The sequence below is a fragment of the Schistocerca cancellata genome, chromosome 3 (genome assembly GCF_023864275.1).
Source record: "Schistocerca cancellata isolate TAMUIC-IGC-003103 chromosome 3, iqSchCanc2.1, whole genome shotgun sequence".
Classification (NCBI taxonomy): Eukaryota; Metazoa; Arthropoda; class Insecta; order Orthoptera; family Acrididae; genus Schistocerca; species Schistocerca cancellata.
In genome coordinates, this window is record NC_064628.1 from 777,537,250 (window position 1) to 777,555,954 (window position 18,705).

Consider the following 18,705-nt stretch of genomic DNA (forward strand, 5'->3'; position numbering starts at 1 on the left):
CACCTAACAAAATTACAGAATTAGTAAACTTTCCTACATCTCGTCGATTACGACACCACGAAATAATCGACATTGCGCTGAACAACATCAAACGTGCCGCAGAGCGCCGGAGAAGACAGCAAAAACAAGTTTGTATATGCCGTGACTTTCACATTGGACAGAAGATATTAGTACATACACACTATTTATCCAGCAAAATTAAAGGTAGGTGCAGTAAATTTGAACTTCTATACGCAGGTCCATATCGGATTCGCAGCATTCCTCACCCCAATCTAGTACACGTCGAAACTTTGAGAACGAGAAAAAGTAAAGGCAATCACCACGTCTCAAACATCAAACCCATTATTGAATGAAGATACTTTATGATTTATCACACTGTAATGCCATTTCCTAATTTTTTTATGACCACTTATGCAATTATACTCACATGAGTACTTACTGATGATTAACGTATTTTTTCTTGGCAAGTGCCCGGCAAGGTAAGGTTAGCAGGTCGCTTTTCTTGTCGTTACAGATCAGACCGTGCATATTTTTCCAGACGAACTTACACATTTTATGACCATTTATGCAATTATATTTATGTGATTACCTACTGATGACTGTCGTATTTTTTCTTGGCAAGTGCCCGGCAAGGTAAGGTTAGCAGGTCGCTTTTCTTGTCGTTATACACCTTAGACCGTGCATATTTTCCATTTTTTTTGTATGTATGATTGTTTTCCTGTTTTGTTTGTATGCATTATGAAATAGCTAAAACATAGCAAACACCCGTTGACTTTGACATTTTTGCCTTATGATATCTCAACATCGTGACTACTTTACTTTTTTTTTTTGCTGCTGCATTATGATATTCTGTGTACATTTTGCTTTTGAACACTGTCTACGTTTCACATATTACGTTTTCTGTCATGTTATGCTGTATGCTCAATTATGTTACTATAAATCAGTTTTTATCTAATGAGTATATGATTTAAATGCAAGACATTAATCTTTGTTCATCAATTTCAGAAAGAAATGATGCGTGTAAAGGAAATAAATTAAACAGAAATGGGAATTTCACCTACGGAATAAACGAAAAAAGATGCAAAAACCTTATGAGGAAGAGTAAATGGATCAGAATTAACAACCATTAACAAGAATATACTATACACATCGTAGAATAGCAGTCTTAACTAATTTTTTCTTTCAGAATACAAGGCGATTGATGCAAGCTGTCAGACAGAACTACACATCTTAGTTTTAGTGATGAAATATGATAGAAATAAGGGATAATTGTATAATGAATAATGAGGTGATTTTTTTGCAGATGAAGAATATGATAATATGGATAATGAAGTTTTTCTTTACAGGTGATGATAATGATGGAGTTATGGATAATGAAGTGATGGATAATGAAGTTTTTTCTTTACAGATGAGGATGATGTTGAAGTTTATGTATTTATGCTATGTAGTTATTTAAGTATTTGTTGCAGTTTGCTTTGACAGCAGGTGTTATATTGCATAGTAGGATGACGGAAGGTTTTGGGAAAGACAGCTATGGAACACATTTTAGACACATTTCACTACCTGTTAATTCGAAGTTCACTAATTTTCAGCATAGAATGCGTTTCTTCTTTCAGCTCAATAATCCATTTTGTATTTTTTCCAGCAGAAGCTTTTCATGATACTTACTAAACCTGTCACTTATTAAACCTGTTCTAGTACTTGCATTTTATTTTTTTACCCATTTGTGTGTGTCATTCATGAATGTGATCACATATACTCTATTTGTTTCATAACCTTGCTACAGCTGACTCATGACGAATGACGTTACACATTTTTCATTTACAGGAACAACCTAGAAGTAATTTTTTTTTCTTTTTCTATTCTTGCTTTCCCTTATAATTACCCAAAGCAATGCATTGCTAGCACAAAAAAAATAAATGTATCACCAGTCCCAAATAATGCTACCCATTTAAGAGAGTTCTGAATAATACTGAATGATGAAAAATGTTTTGTACTATTAAATACTTGCTGGCCACTGAGTGCCAATAATTAGTGTAACTAAATGAATTATGTTAATACTATACCATTCATTAGCTCCTATTTTCAATGATGACTTTTGATGTTTTCTAACTGGCCACTGAGTGCCAATAATTAGTGTAACTAAATGAATTATGTTAATACTATGCCATTCATTAGCTCCTGTTTTCAATGATGACTTCTGATGTTTATAACTGGCCAATGAATACCAATAATTGCTATATTCAGTCAATTTTATGAACATTATTCTGTAATACTAAATACATGGTACAGAAATGTTCAATAACTGGGCTATAAATGCCGCAAACTACTAATGTAATTCTCAATGAAGACTAGTATGTGACTTAATGTCCTTCACCTACTGAGCTAATTACCCTGAATTACTGCAATTCCGTTTGTCCTGTCCATCCTCATGATCATGGAGCACTATATTTGGTTTTTGCACTAATTCTACGTTGGTGTGCCTTGTAAGAGCGTAGTGTTGACACGACATGCTGTCCACCACCGTGAGCGATGAAGACGTTATTATGGTCCCAATGCTTGGTGTACCTGATGTACTGCCAAAAGGATAACATGGAATATTACTACGACATTTCAGTGTTTTGACTACGCTGATAAACACTTATGGGAAAAGAACTTCATATTGTCTCACTTGGTGTTGTACTTCTGTGGAAAGATATGGACTTTCAGTGCAGCTGCGTGTAACCTAAAGTGCTACAACCATGATACAATCCTTCCCTTCCTATCCTAATTCTTGTAACATAGTAAAAAATGATTTTTTGCTAACATGATTTGTACTTATTGTATATACGTTTTTTTTTATTTCCTGATATGTTCACTACTTCAGTGCCTGTGCACTTTTCTCATTTTTTAATATGATTTGTACTGATTCTGTATACATTTTGTGATATGTTCAATACTTCAGTGCGTATGCACTTATGCCATTTGTTACTCATTATTTATACATTTCGTCATTGCCTAATATATTTTGTATGTGCTCTTATGCCATTTGTGAATATGTTTTGTACTCATTGTAGATATTTTGCCATTGTCTGAAATGTTTTGTACTCGGTGCATGTGCACCACATTTAATTCATGTACTACATCTGAATATTTTGTAAATTGTAAAAGTTAATTAAGAAAAAATTTGTTGCTCATGGCAAGTCCAAATGACTCACCATCGCTGCCAAATTTTTGACCCCCCCCCTTCCCCCCCCTGTGGAGGGTTATGAAACACGTATGTATGCAGGGTATTCATTACCAGCGATGGCGAGCCATGAGAGAATCTCTGACCAGAGAGTTATTTATCGTTGCTAGTCTGCGCTTGACCGCGCGAGAGTTCAGTTCTGTTGCGAATGAGAGTGAGTCGCGAGTGGGACGCAGTTGCGAGTTAGCTGTTGTGTGTGAGGAGTCGGCGGGCGTCGACATGGGACTCTGGTCAAGATTCAGGACGAGGTATATTGTTAAATAAGGTAATGAAGCAGCATTGCGCTCAGCTAATAATGTATTGTAATTGTAATTAATTTGTTCAAGAAATGCCGCAATAATAATTCTGTTTTCAAACCAAGCATTTTAACAAAACAAACATTTTATTGAAAGAAAATTTCCCATGCATTTCCTTAAAAAAAATTACTTAAGTTCAAAGAATTTTTGCGATGCATTTCCTCCAAGCTATGGCAAAAAAAACAGAGCAGATGCAATTTTACTGAGGTAAGAACAGGGCCTAAGATCGACATTTCGGTCTATTTGCGTTTTCATTGTCACTGAGATTTCATTTTTTTTTATTGAATTGACTTACATTTTTTGTGGGGAGCTTACACATGGCTCAGATTCCTAGTTCTAACATTTAAATATTGTCCTTTCAAAATTCTCTGGGGAGGTTACAATATTTAGAGTTATCTGCCATTCTTTACACCAATCACAAATGCTGTCCAAGTCATCTTGTATCCTGCTACAGTTACTCAACGACTACACCTTCCCGCACACCACAGCGTCATCAGCAAACAGCCACACATTGCCATCCACCCTATCCAAAAGATCATTTATGTAGATAGAAAACAACAGCGGACCTACCACACTTCCCTGGGGCACTCCAGATGATACCCTCACCTCCGATGAACACTCACCATCGAGGACAACGTACTGGGTTCTATTACTTAAGAAGTCAAGGTCTTGCACACTGCAAGTACACGGGTACCTTAGGCAACTACATGTGGAAACAGGGACATTACTGTCTCGGAAATGTTGTACCAAGTCTTATGCCATACGTGCGTTTTTCGTTTGTATCAACATAGTTATTAAAACAGCAGTGATCGCTTTCCCCATTTTCTATAATAACGCAATATCTCAAACCAATGCAAATTTTACGAATAAAAATTACTCTCTTCGCAAAAATAAAAAGGTTTACTTAAAAACGAAAAATCATACCACTATGGATAACCAATATTATGGGTTTTATTTCACGTTGTCACTAGTGAAAAACACCTCTTATAAGCTGGCCGGTACCGAGCGAGGTGGCGCAGTGGTTAGACACTGGACTCGCATTCGGAAGGACGACGGTTCAATCCCGCGTCCGGCCATCCTGATTTAGGTTTTCCGTGATTTCCCTAAATCACTCCAGGCAAATGCCGGGATGGTTCCTCTGAAAAGGGCACGGCCGACTTCCTTCCCCATCCTTCCCTAATCCGATGAGACCGATGACCACGCTGTCTGGTCTCCTTCCCCCAACCAACCAACCAACCTAAGCTGGCCGGTTGGCCGAGCGGTTGTAGGCGCTTCAGTCCGGAACCGAGCTGCTGCTACGGTCGCAGGTTCGAATCCTGCCTCGGGCATGGATGTGTGTGATGTCCTTAGGTTAGCTAGGCTTAAGTAGTTCTAAGTCTAGGGGCCTGATGACCTCACACAGTGCTCAGAGCCATTTGAACCATTTGAACCTCTTATAATCAAGACCAAACAAATAACGAAAAATACCGATTATTCAGAACTAAAATACCGGTATCGGTTTTAACCGGTTGGTTCATCCCATCCCTGCTACACTCTCCACACACTGTGGGCTCTGCGGGCTGACGGTGCATCGGACACCTTGAATCATTTGAAAAGAGGCAAAATCGCGACTCATTGGATCGCAACATGTGCAATTTAATGTGCTGCGGTGAGCAATGGCCGTTCCCAAGGCACTCGGCTGCAGTTGCTCATTGCAGGTAGTTTCCTTTAGAATGTCCATTCGGAAACATTGATATGTAAGAACGTTCACCGAGAGCAGCAATCGTTGTCCTGTATGAAACCCGTTTGCACCAACGTCACCTAAACGATATCAAGGTGGCGTCGTCTCCACTGACAAAGCATGGCACTTGCCTCCGGTCTCTGTTGATCACGCCGTGTTACATGGCAGCGATGGATACATCATTTCCTGCAGACACTTTGGACAGACCGCGTTTATACACAAACAAAACGGGCAACTTCATCTTCGGTGTGGCCATGGGAGGTCCTATCCACCACCCCGTCACGTTTCCATGTCGACTTACCTCACTGCACTGATGCCATACAACCGACGGATGCATGCACACGACCTTACTGACGGCGATTAACTTCCAACAACGAGTCCGACCAGCCACAGAGTCACTTACAAAGAAAGTGCAGTCAGAGATCCAATGCAAAGCGCTACACAGCGCTGCCAACACGGAAGCAGCCCACTTACTACTTTCTTCCCTCTTCCTTTCGCAAATGAGCGAGGTGAAAACGACGGTCTATATATCTCCGTACGTGCCCTAATTTCTCGTACCTTATCGTCGTGGCCCTTACGTCAAAGGTATGTTGGCGGCAGTAGAATTGTTCTGCAGTCAGCTTAAAACGCGGCTTTCTAAATTTTCTCAATAGTGTTCCTCGAAAAGAACGTCACCTTCTCTCTAGTGATTCCTATTTGACTTCCTGAAGCATTTCCATAATACTTGCATGTTGTTCGAACCTATCGCTAATAAAAGTAGCAGTCCATCTCTGAAATGCTTCGATGTCTTCCTTTAATCTGACGTGGTGCGGATGCCAAATACTCGAGCAGTACTCAAGAATAGGTCGCATCAGCGTCCTATAGTAACACCGAAAATACAGGATATATGGCACCTGCTACCGATATATAAATTTTTTTGCTGAAATTTATGTAAATATTTGTAATTTAAATACTTTCTTTTAATAAGTAAGGACATTGCTTCACTGTATGTGTAAATTTAGGTAGAAGTCTGTTGACATTTCATTGTATTTATCTGGGCTTACTGTGAAATAAGCTCTGGGAAAAAAACAAGCGCTTGTGCGTTGTAAAATCTTTGCGTAGGGAGTTGTTTCGCCGAGCACGCGGAGAGAGAGACGGGTTCCAGTGCATGTAGTGTGCGGAAGTGTGGTGTTAACGCTCTCGCAGTAGAGACCACCATTTTCGTTGGCACCATGTGCGCGCGCCGGCCTCATGTCTAGTAGCAGGAGTAAGGACAGTGGACGGGTGAAAGAGGCCGTATTAATTACGATTGCCTGTTCCTGCAATAAGCCCTGGCCCCACAAGATGCCACCGTCTTCAACAACAGCAGCAGTTCCAGCAACACAGATGGGTCGTCGGCTCCGAGTTTCGCTGTATGCACAGCACGTAAGACTGTTCATTGGTAGAAAGTATTAATGGCTAACCCAGCAGCACAACTGAGTGTGATTTGATTGATAAGATTTATCTAAATAATAATCAGTTAAACTCAGGGCGATTGTGTCCTCATTGTCCTCAGACATTGTTACCAAGCAGGGTCCTTGTTCCTTTTTTTCTTGTATGCCAACCGAGTGTCATAAGAAACAAACTGAATAGTTACAGCCCGTTTATTAATAAATAATTTCACTTTTAAGAATTTTAGCCTCAGGCTACTTTCAGTTAATGTTGTACAACAGAGGCTTCAGTATATGAGTAAAGGAAAGCAATTTCGTTTTCCAAGTTTGAGAATCAATCACTGGAAAAAATTCAAATCTAAATAAATGCACAAATTAAGAGTGCAGAAGTTTTATTTATTTTACATATGGCTTGGAACACATGTCTGTTTGGTTTGGTACGTATTCTATTATTTATTTCTGTTCAAGTCAGTAAAAAAGGCTCAGTTGTTCAGACAATAATTTGAAATCAAATTTGCAAAATAAATAACTGCTAAGTAAAAGTGCTTGCTTTTTGTCTAAATTTCTTTGATGACATTACGCTGAGGCCACTGAAAGTCATTGTTCACGTAACGAAGTTTAATTGCATATTTTCAAATCATTACTCAATTTTTTTTAATTTAATTGCAAACATAACGTAAGAGTGACTTCTCAGTTTTCTTTATCATTACAAACTCACTTAAAATTAGTGTTAAAAAACGTGAGAACCTTCAGTTGCCACGTCAGTGTTTAGTAATACATGTTTTCCTTTCCCATCATCTTGTACAGGAATTTGGATGTAAATCACCCTAGTGGGCTGGCGACCGTTAATTATTTTCTTTTCATTCATTAGTGTAACTTTTGGATTCATGATCAGTAGTACCCCTTTTCTGCCCAGCGTAGTGAATGCACAAAATAACTTTCATTTTTCCAAATTATAACTCTGTTCGGTTTAACTACTTTTTATTTTTAGTAGACTTTTCCATCAGAAGGGTCTGTTGAACACTTTTCTCCTACTTATCGGTATTATTTCTTCGGGAAAGATAGCCTTATCGGATTAATAAAAACCCATTAAGCATACATGTGATTCACGGTCATATTTTATATCGCAAGCAGGATAGGCCGATTAGTAAGAGGGAGGTTACAATATATGCGGTCTCTCTTAAAGATGAACCACTGCATAACTCTCCCAATACACTGAAGGCGACCAGTCGCCTCCCCTACTACAGTCTTTACATGCTCGTTCCATTTCATGTCGCTTTGCAGCGTTACGCCCAAGTATTTAAACGACGCGACTGTGTTATGCAGGGCATTACTAATGCTACTTCCGATCATCGCGGGTTTGTTTTTCCTATTGATCTGCATTAATTTACATTTCTTTGCAATTAGAGCTAGCTGCAACTAATCACAGCAACCAGAATCTTTTTCTGAGTCATCTTGTAGACTCCTGCCTCGTGATGCCTATTGAGGAGCTACTCGACCGAATAGTAGCGGCTCCGGCCAAAAATACCACCATAACGACCGGGAGAGCGGTGTGCTGACCCCACGCCCCTCATATCTGCATCCTCCACTGAGGACGACACGGCGGTCGGATGGTCCCGGTAGGCCACTCGTGGCCTGAAGACGGAGTGTTTTTGTATGCTCCTACATCCACGCAACGACCACGCCTTCCCGTATTTCACAGCATCGTAATAAAACAGCCGCCAATTGCTGCCCACCGTGTCCGCCAAATCACTTAAGACTACAGAAAATAACAGCGATCCAGTCACACTCCTGACGATATCCTTGTCTCTGATGAACACTTGCCGTCGAGAACAGCATACTGAGGCCTATTAAATAAGAAGTCTTCGACCCACTCACATATCTAGGAACTTATTCCATATACGATAATTTGGGAGCTGCACGAACTACCCAAGTCAAATACCTTCCCCAACACAAACTCCGGGTTCGAGTTTCGGCCGCAGCACAAATTTCAATTCACTTCTTCAGCTGCCAACGTTATCGTAGATAAATTAAAGACTTAAATGTCTCAGGGAAAAATTAATTTTAGACTTATTCCATATGTTCGTAACTTCGTCAATCGTCAGCAGCGGGGCACCGTATAATTTTTGGAAATTTAGAAATATGGAATCGGTCTGTTGTCCGTATGTCGTGTGAGAAAAAGCTCTAGCAAGCTTTCTAAAACCGTGCTGATTCCTGGACATAGGCTTTTCCGTCTCTTGGAAATTCATTGTATTCGAACTGAGAATTCGTTCAAAAATTTTGCAGCAAGCCGATCTGAAGGATATTGGTCTGTAATTTTGCAGGTCCATTTCTTTACCCTTCTTATACACAGATGTCAACTGCTCTTTTTTCAGTCGCTTGGGACTTTGTGTTGGGCGAGAGATTTACAATAAATGCAAGCGAAGTAAGTGGCCAGTACCCTAGAATACTCTTTATAAAACCGAACTGGCATTCCCTCCGACTCCGAGGAACCCTCAAGAACGAATTAAACATTTAAGAAATAATTCAAAGGCGTTATGTTGTGGGGAGTAGTTATGTACAAATACTGCCATATGTACATGGATGTTCTAGAGAAAAAGGCGGTCAGAGGAAGGGAGTGCACATAAGGAATTGAGCAGCACTAGATAATCAAATGGTGCAGTAATTGAGATTATTGACGCAAAGCTCTTGCTAAGTTCCCTTAACCTAATTTTTTGTCTTTGCGAGACTCGGCTTTATCCGCAGTGTGAAACGTGACACCGATAATTTAAGATGGCATTGCGTATTGCATTTGTTGGAACACTTGAACAAAACGTTGAAGAAAGGACATTTTACACCAAATCTGCTGTTATTTACTGGCTGAGTAGTTTCGGGCTTCGTCCATTTTCAAAAGCCGTCTATTATAGAGAGAAAAATGTGTTATGAGTGGGTATGTAGAATGTGGATAATAAAGGGAAATGGCTTATTTGGTAATTACCTACGTATTTGTATTGAAGATATGGTTGGTGTGGACAGTTCTCTTTATGTCATCACGTTGAAATGTATCCGATATTTGCGTTAAAAGATGTCACAGTCGTAGTTACTCCTTACAGAATTAAGTTAATATATGTTAATGTATATTTTGTATTACTGTGCTACCTTCATTATCGAGCATACATATACCGTAAGGTATAACTACATCTGTGACATCTTTTAACGCATATAAGGAACACATTTAAGTGTGATTACGTACACAGAACAGTCCGCATCAGCCACATCCTAAATACAAATACGTAAGTAGTTACTAAATGAAACATTTTATAACTGATACCTTTATTGTCCCCACTCTGCACACCCCTTCTTGACACATTTTGTTCCCTGTAACAGTAAAGAGCAAAGCCCGAAGCTAACCAGCCGACAGCTTTGGTGTTAAAAGTATTTTCCTCCATATTTGAGAGAAACAAGACGCCATGCACTGAAAACATTTGAACAAAACTTGTACAAGAATCAATCTTATCAGCAGTCATACAGGTTTATTAAATTGCTCATTACAATATTTCTTAGAAATTCGTCAAAACTTAGAACCGACCTTCGTAGGAGCACTGACTGAACACCTAAAGCACGGGAACACTTTACTAGTCGCTATACAAGACACACTTAAAGGCGGATTCAGTACTCCATGCCACTAAGAAGCCGAATGGAGAGGTCAGCGTTGCGCGCCAGAATCTGACGTAATTGTTTCACCATTAGTCGTTTATTTCCAGGCTTTCTAGTGTTCTGCCAAGGACGTACACGTGTTACGAGTTGCCATTGTCTTTTAAACAAGCGAGTGTTGCAAATGTTGACTTCAACCACAGCAATCGCTGTCGTATCGAAGAAGGTGTTAGAGCGCTTCAGTACGGAGATGATGGCGACCAAAACTGTGTACTGCTACTGACCAATAGCAGATGGCATAACGGTGTGTTGTAGCGAATACATAGTGCTCAAAAATCACTATCGCCTTTTCCTGGTCCGTTTTGCGGATGGTACGCGCGGAAAAGGATTTTCGGTATCCCAACTTACATGCCTGAATTTATGTAATTTTCTCCTCATAATCATAACGTGACGTGTAATTTGGAGCAGGTTTCCTCACTAGTTCTGGAATATGAGTTCTTGGGACTCTGAGAGTGACGAAGCACAATATCTTTCTTGTAACGTCGGTCACTGAAAATTCTTTGAGGATTTTTGTAACGCTGTGGTGTTAACTAAACAAACCTGCCACGATCTGTGAAACTTTTTTTGGATGTTCCTTACCTCTTCTGTTCACTTCGAGAGACACCACTAGGAGTACCAAAGACTACTCTTCTTTAGAAGTTTTTTGCGTTTTGAAACATACAGCCACGTGTAATCGGACGATTTGTGAAACGTCTGTTATGGCCTTCATTCTGTTCTTGAGGCAGATGGAATGTCACTTTTCCATTCCAAGAGACACCACTAGGTGGATGTTTGGACGTGTGTTGTGTTATAAATGATATATCCTGTTACTGGCGGAAGATCAGAAAGAAGTCGGCCTGTGATTCTTTTTCTCGTGGAAAGAATATACCTTATATTCTCTTGTAGCGTTCCGCCTCTTAAAATGAGAAGTTCCTGCCGTGACACATTACTATGCTGGACACAGTAACCTCAAATGTGGAACTTTGCGGAAGGTTGAATGTGAAGGACTACGTTGAGCGAACCGCAAAGATAAATCCTACCAAACAGCACATGATTCCTCCGTAGATTAGCGAGTGGTGGCTCGTTTATCTAATCTCGTCTGAAGTTGTCTCGATGTCGCTATTAGGCCGTGGCTCCTGACATGCGGTATACAGCCAGCGAGTTTTGGAGTGGCTTTTGGGGATACTTCCACAATACTACAACAAAGTCTTGATAAATACGATGCTACCTCATTATTGACTCAAACCAACATAAGGAAACAACAACCCCTATATGAGAACCAGTCTGAACTCAGCCCATAACTTCCGAGATATAGTCTGAGACAGGACCGGATCTAAGCGGGGTGGGAAGGGGGGGGGGGGGGGCAAACCGGGGTATTTACCCCGGGCGGCAATTTCAGGGTGCGCCACATCCATATTTTTGAAGGAAAAAAGTCTTGTTTCACAAAGCCCCTAACATCCAGCGCACGTTTGTCTATCGATTATTCATATGATTTTGAAACGCAGCACTATTGGTTTTTGAACACATTCTACGTTGATTTCAGAACGAATCATAAGTTGATTTTTTAATATGTGCATAGTGTGTGTAATATCTCTGCCAGGGGGATCCCCGACTCATGAAGAAATAAAAAAACTTTACCACAGACAAAAGGGAACGGGACTATACGAGCTAAGCCGAATAAACCCGAACGGGTGAATGCCAATCGCTGTTTGTTTATGTGGTTGATTGTGTGTGCGAATGATAAACGTCGTTATAATTATTAGCAAAGTCCATAGATTCAGACTACCTGAGTAGAAATACGAGACTAACAGGAATAACAGGTAAGAAAGATTACATATTATCTTCTCGGTGTACCCAAGATAATGAAATGTTGACATAAATTTTTGGTAGAACGCTGCACTATTAAGGAGCAGTAATACACTCCCCAGTTAGCAACCACTTAAGTTCTATTCTCGGAATAACGGGGAAAACGCGTTGAACGAACACGTAATAACGCCTAACCGGAGAATAAATACGGGATAACTGAACCGGTAATTCTGGCATGGTTAGCGAAATTAAGCGGAGAATAACTTTTGACTATGGCAGGAATAGTTACAGAATTATCGGTGACAAGATTGCTTGTTAGAACGACGAAGGATAAGAAACGGGGCACCACACAAATTATACGGAACAATATTGAGATTCTAAATTTATATAAAAATTTCGTACTGTTACTACTTTCCAATTCCTGCTTGAGAAACTGGAGTAAATGAATGAAATGTGAAACTATTTCCTAACGTAAAACTTTTTGCTTGTGATAGGCCTAACAGGCATTTGATATTGGTACTTTGTGAATTGTATTCTGTCGTGTTATTTATGTAAATGAAGTAGATAAAAGTGACCATTTACTCCAAAACAGTCTCGCTTATTTGGAGTGTGTTACAACTGCTGCAATATTGGAAAGGTCTATTTCGTTTTATCTAGCAGGTAGTGACAAAATAGACGTAATAAAATCGAGAAACCGTGCCACTCTTGTGTACTACTCGTATTAACAGCTTTTTCAGTATTAGACAACAACATTTTAATTTTTCATGTAGCAAAACGCAGAGAGGAAAGCACGCCGTGTAAATCTATAGTCCATATGTCTCTGGTTTTTACTGGGTTTGTTTTTCCCACATTTAATTTTATGTCACGCAAAAGAGAAACTTATTAGCTAACAGGCAATAAAGAGTGCAAATTTTCTGAGGGCTTCTTATTCTGCCACTCACAAATAATCCCACCCAGAATTACCTGCAAGTTTTTTCAAAGGGGGTAGGATGTCAAACCGGCCCGACTGGGAGTAAGGACAGGCACCACAGGATATTTTAATTCCTACTCTCCTGAATATGGGTTTGATGTCTTCTACTACCAAATTTACACGTTTGAATTCCACAGAGTAAAATACAGTGACGTGCTGTAGAATAATGCTGTGTGATGAGGTGTAGCACTGCACTTTGGCATACTTGAGACCAAAGAACATGTCTTATATTTCCACGAACATATATATGTTTTATATATCAAACTGTTCAGAAGGATGTGCGCTACAAAATGAGCATATTTTTGAAACATCGTTTTTTTTTTTTTAAATTTTGACCTATCTCAAATGCTCGAATGGGAGGGGGCGCCACTATAAGGTTTTTGCCCCAATTCGGAAATATCGTAGATACGGCTGGTCTGAGACCGAGCGAGTATTTTCGAGCTAGATCACCAAGGTCAGTCCTGGCGCAATGGTTCAACCCCCCCCCCCCCCGCCCTCCCCCTTGCGTCGGTAAATCGCCAGCCCTACAATGTTTCTTAGTCGGTTGCATTATCGCATTCCCTGTTTGTTGCAGACATGTGTTGGTGTTTCTTAGAATGCGTCTTGTGAACTACATACCTGATTTCTTCCGTGTAGTACAATACAAAATGTGTTCGCAGGAACGAGTCAATTTTACCGAGCCTAGGTTTGATGAAATTATTCCTCGGTGGATGGAGAAAGATGTCAGTGATATAGATCAAGAAACAACGAAATAAAGGCGATTTAGCATTAGGAGGCAATTTTGCAGTAGGCAGTGATCACAGTTCTGCTAGCGAACAAGACGATCATTCAGTGGTGGCGGGGACCTTTCTGTTTCTCCAATAAAGTATTTAAAGTATTGGTTTTAAAATCAAATGTGTTTTGAGTGGTGGTAAAGAAAAATGTAGATCCCAGCACTGAATGTCAGCTTTGCAGGCTTTCATCTTGTACCTATAGAGTGCAATTTTCATGTGCGAGTTTAAATCGCGGCAGTTAGTTTTTACGAGGTGCGTTCAAGTTCTAAGGCCTCCGATTTTTTTTCTCCGGACTGGAAAGAGATAGAAACATGCGCATTGTTTTAAAATGAGGCCGCGTTCATTGTCAATACGTCCCAGAGATGGCAGCACCGTACGGCAGATGGAATTTTACTGCCAGCGGCGAGAATGAGAACTGTTTTAAATACTTAAAATGGCGACGTTTTCCTTACTTGAACAGCGTGCAATCATTCATTTTCTGAATTTGCGTGGTGTGAAACCAATTGAAATTCATCGACAGTTGAAGGAGACATGTGGTGATGGAGTTATGGATGTGTCGAAAGTGCGTTCGTGGGTGCGACAGTTTAATGAAGGCAGAACATCGTGTGACAACAAACCAAAACAACCTCGGGCTCGCACAAGCCGGTCTGACGACATGATCCAGAAAGTGGAGAGAATTGTTTTGGGGGATCGCCGAATGACTGTTGAACAGATCGCCTCCAGAGTTGGCATTTCTGTGGGTTCTGTGCACACAATCCTGCATGACGACCTGAAAATGCGAAAAGTGTCATCCAGGTGGGTGCCACGAATGCTGACGGACGACCACATGACTGCCCGTGTGGCATGTTGCCAAGCAATGTTGACGCACAACGACAGCATGAATGGGACTTCCTTTTCATCGGTTGTGACAATGGATGAGACGTGGATGCCATTTTTCGATCCAGAAACAAAGCCCCAGTCAGCTCAATGGAAGCACACAGATTCACGGCCACCAAAAAAATTTCGGGTAACCGCCAGTGCTGAAAAAATGATGGTTTCCATGTTCTGGGACAGCGAGGGCGTAATCCTTACCCATTGCATTCCAAAGGGCACTACGGTAACAGGTGCATCCTACGAAAATGTTTTGAAGAACAAATTCCTTCCTGCACTGCAACAAAAACGTCCGGGAAGGGCTACGCGTGTGCTGTTTCACCGAGACAACGCACCTGCCCATCGAGCTAACGTTACGCAACAGATTCTTCGTGATAACAACTTTGAAGTGATTCCTCATGCTCCCTACTCACCTGACCTGGCTCCTAGTGACTTTTGGCTTTTTCCAACAATGAAAGACACTCTCCGTGGCCGCACATTCACCAGCCGCGCTGCTGTTGCCTCAGCGATTTTCCAGTGGTCAAAACAGACTCCTAAAGAAACCTTCGCCGCTGCCATGGAATCATGGCGTCAGCGTTGTGAAAAATGTGTACGTCTGCAGGGCGATTACGTCGAGAAGTAACGCCAGTTTCATCGATTTCGGGTGAATAGTTAATTAGAAAAAAAATCGGAGGCCTTAGAACTTGAATGCACCTCGCATGGAAAACCAGAGAACCCATGTGAAACTTTCACACTTTTGTAGTTCTAAGTAATGACAGTATTTGGATTAAGGGTAGTCGTTTGGGTAAGGGTAGTTGTGGAAATGAAGAGAAAACGTCTTTAAAAATGAAAGATAAAACATCTTTAAAAATGAACCGAACAACGTGAAATAATAATCATGAATTTATGATAAATTCTTTTATATACACTTCCAAGTGAAAAAAATGTGACTTGCATACAGGCTGTTTATCCGGAATGTGCGACGGGCGGAGATCAGGGACTGTCAGTAGAGTTACATAACCTATAAGTCACATTTGACAAACATTTTCAGTTACAGTAAGCACGCTAGGCCTTAATAGCAGTGGGTAAATAAAAACTTAAGGCGACGAAGACAATTATGTTTGTTTTTTCGTGAAGTACATTCGTTTAGAAAAGTCAGCTTGTACGACTGGCAGAGTGAGTGGACTACCAAAGCGGTCACTGTTATTATATATGACTATCCTGTAAACAAATTATCCAGTAAATAAAACAAGCATTTTAAGACAACTAAATTGTATGTTTAATAAGGTAATATGAAAAGGGAGTCTCTGATTCGTGTATCTGGAGTTGTTCACCTCTAATATGCAGTTTTCTGTATTTTACACTGCTGGCCATTAAAATTGCTACACCAAGAAGAAATGCAGATGATAAACAGGTATTCATGGGACAAATATATTATACTAGAACTGACATGTGATTACATTTTTACGCAATTTGCGGGCATAGATCCTGAGAAATCAGTACCCAGAACAACCACCTCTGGCCGTAATAACGGCCTTGATACGCCAAACAGAGCCTGAATGGCGTGTACAGGTACAGCTGCCCATGTAGCTTCAACACGATACCACAGTTCATCAAGAGTAGCGACTGGCGTATTGTGAAGAGCGAGTTGCTCGGTCACCATTGACCAAACGTTTTCAATTGGGGAGAGATCTGGAGACTGTGGTGGCCAGGGCAGCAGTCGAACGTTGTCTGTATCCAGAAAGGCCCGTACAGGACTTGCAACATGCGGTCGTGCATTATCCTACTGAAATGTAGGGTTTCACAGGGATCGAATGAAGGGTAGAGCCACTGGTCGTAACACATCTGAAATGTATCGCCCACTGTTCAAAGTGCCGTCAGTGCGAACAAGAGGTGACCAAGACGTGTAACCAATGGCAGCCCATACCATCACGCCAGCTGATACGCCAGTATGACGATGACGAATACTCGCTTCCAATGTGCGTTCACCACGATGTCGCCAAACTCGGGTGCGACCATCATGATGCTATGAACAGAACCTGGATTCATCCAAAAAATTAAGTTTTGCCATTCGTGCACCCGGGTTCGTCGTTGAGTATACCATCGCAGGCGCCCCTGTCTGTGATGCAGCGTCAAGGGTAACCGCAGCCATGGTCTCCGAGCTGACAGTCCATGCTGCTGCAAACGTCGTCGAACTGTCCGTGCAGATGGTTGTTGTCTTGACTCACTGATCGAGACGTGGCTGCACGATCTGTTACAGCCATGCGGATAAGATGCTTGTCATCTCGACTGCTAGTGATACGACGCCGTTGGGATCCAGCACGGCGTTCCGTATTACCCTCCTGAACCCACCGATTCCATATTCTGCTAACAGTCATTGGATCTCGACCAACGCGAGCTGCAATGTCGCGATACGATAAACCGCAATCTCGATAGGCTACAATCCGACCTTTATCAAAGTCGGAAACGTGATGGTACGCATTTCTCCTCCTTACACGACGCATCACAACAACGTTTCACCAGGCAACGCCGGTCAACTGCTGTTTGTGTATGAGAAATGAGTTGGAAACTTTCCTCATGTCAGCACGTTGTAGGTGTCGCCACCGGCGCCAACGTTGTGTGAATGCTCTGAAAAGTTAATCATTTGCATATCACAGAATCTTCTTCCTGTCGGTTAAATTTCGCGTCTGTAGCACGTCATCTTCGTGGTGTAGCAATTTTAATGGCCAGTAGTGTAGATCTGAAGATCAGCCGAAATTAGTTGTCAGTAAAGGAATTTTCACTTAGGACCTGTATGCACATATTTTAACGTAACAAATCGCCTGCCTATTTGGCAATGTCAAACAACAGCGCAAGATTTTAGTCGCCACCTTGCTCTCTTCCAGAGTCTTTTATGGTTGCGGCGCCCTTCCACTGGATATGTAATTCAGGACACCACCTGCGAAAGATGAACGCTGGAGCTGCAGTACTGCGACGTTAACAGAGAGCGAAACAGAACCAGCAGGTGCTACGGAAGGCCTCAGCTAACTTTCACTCGACGAGCTTGCTTTGTTACAAAGTCAGGTAGCGAAAATAAATTGGCACATAAAATCAGGAATGCGGCCTACAGAAATGTTTGCTGGGTAGTATGATACCTGAAGAGGTCGACCGTAAATCATTCGAGAACTGAGTTCACCTTCAGAAATGGAGGTGAGAAGACTCTTGTTCTTCAGTAAACTTACGCTCAGAACAGTAGTGTCATGACAACCAAGTAATGCGCAGAAAACTCTCTGGCTCTGAGCACAATGGGACTTAACATCTATGGTCATCAGTCCTCTAGAACTTAGAACTACTTAAACCTAAGGACAGCACACAACACCCAGCCATCACGAGGCAGAGAAAATCCCTGACCCCGCCGGGAATCGAACGCGGGAACCCGGGCGTGGGAAGCGAGAACGCTACCGCACGACCACGAGATGCGGGCGCAGAAAACTCCAAAACGATTACTAGATTACTTGCCTCAGTATTTTAAGGGTTGCTTCTAGTACGGCAGGCGAACAAAGCCTTATTGTTTATGCCAGTAAAATGATTATTGATACGTCAGGCCATTTTTTCATTGATCTACATAATAGCATACGCTGGAGACAAGCATTTCATCAGTATAATTTTTGTGATAGTGTGTGGGACATAAGGTGGCAAAATTTTAAGAAAAATGTAAAATCCTGTCGTAAACCCACCCGGAAGACGGGTGGTTTGAGACAGTCACATTCCGTTTCATTTAACTGAGACAGAGGTTGTGCCGTTTATGCCACATTGTGGGCCATGATTTATTATATCGTATCGAAATGCCGATGTAGCTATGTGAACCGGTAGGAAAGATAGGTGATCCGCTTCACAAGTGGTAGATTGTCATGCTAGCAAAGCGATGAGAATGGGTTGAATAGACCTTGAGCAACGACAGGTAGCAGGGAACCCCTACCGTATTTGGCGCCAAGATGCATGACT